We start from the raw sequence: 1485 nt of genomic DNA, 5'->3' as shown, positions 1-1485 counted from the left end.
CTGATGAAGCTGATAGCAGTACCGGCATCGAGGTTCTTGATGGGTTTAGCTTCGATCCACTTAGTGAACTTGTCGACTGCTACCAGCACATGGGTAAAACCGCTTCTGCCTGTTCTCAAAGGACCGACCATATCCAAACCCCACACTGCAAAGGGCCAGATGAGTGGTATAGTCTTCAAAGCTGACGCGGGCTTGTGTGACATATTGGAGTAAAATTGACATCCCTCGCACTTGTCGACTATCTCCTTCGCCATTTCATTCGCTCTTGGCCAATAAAATCCGGCTCGGTATGCTTTGGCCACGATGGTCCGAGAGGACGCATGATGGCCACAGGTCCCCGAGTGGATGTCATCAAGAATTCTTCGACCTTCCTCCGGTGTTATGCATTTCTGACCAACTCCAGTCGTGCTTTCTCTGTACAACTATCCTCTTATCACGGTAAAGGCCTTAGATCGGCGGACGATCTGTCGAGCCTCTTCTTCGTCCTCCGGGAGTTCTTTCCTCAAGATATACGCGATATATGGTACTGTCCAATCTGGAGTGATCACTAGAACTTCCATGATCAGGTCGACCACTGCTGGGACTTCAACCTCAGTCGAGTCCGTAACACTCTTAGGTTGCGGAGCTTCATCGGTAAAAGGATCTTCTACAACTGACGGAGTATGGATATGCTCCAAGAACACATCACTGGGGATGGCTTCTCTCTTGGATCCTATCTTCGCCAGATCGTCAGCTGCTTGATTTTTCAGTCGGGGTATGTGATGGAGCTCTAACCCTTCGAACTTCTTTTCGAGCTTCCTCACTGCATTGCAGTATCCAGTCATGGCTGGGCTTCTAACGTCCCACTCCTTCATCACCTGATTGACCATCAAATCTGAGTCGGCATAAACCATAAGGCGACGGACGCCGAGTGAAATGGCCATGTGCAACCCATACAAGAGTGCTTCATATTCTGCTTCATTGTTGGAGGAATCAAAGTGGATTTGGAGCACATATCTGAGTTTATCTCCTCGGGGGGAAACCAAAACAACCCCAGCACCAGAACCATTTAACATCTTAGATCCATCAAAGAACATGGTCCAATGCTCCGAGTGAACTTGAGTCGGCTGTTGTTGCTCAATCCACTCGGCAAGGAAATCTGCTATAGCCTGGGACTTAATGGCTTTCTTTGCCTCGAATTTGACATCAAGGGGAAGGAGTTCAATCGCCCATTTAGCCACTCGACCAGTTGCATCTCTGTTATGCAGAATCTCTAACAATGGTGCGTTGCTGACGACTGTAATGTCATGATCAGAGAAATAATGAGCAACCTTCTTCATGGTCATGTAGATCCCATATACAAGCTTCTGATAATGAGGATATCTTTGCTTCGATGGGGTCAAAACTTCAGAGAGATAATACACTGGACGCTGAATTTTGAAGGCTTTCCCTTCTTCTTCCCGCTCGACCGTAAGTACTGTACTGATGACTTGTCCTGTGGCTGCA

The sequence above is a fragment of the Triticum aestivum genome, chromosome 2B, assembly GCF_018294505.1.
Source record: "Triticum aestivum cultivar Chinese Spring chromosome 2B, IWGSC CS RefSeq v2.1, whole genome shotgun sequence".
NCBI lineage: Eukaryota > Viridiplantae > Streptophyta > Magnoliopsida > Poales > Poaceae > Triticum > Triticum aestivum.
Note: the sequence above shows the minus strand (reverse complement) of the source record.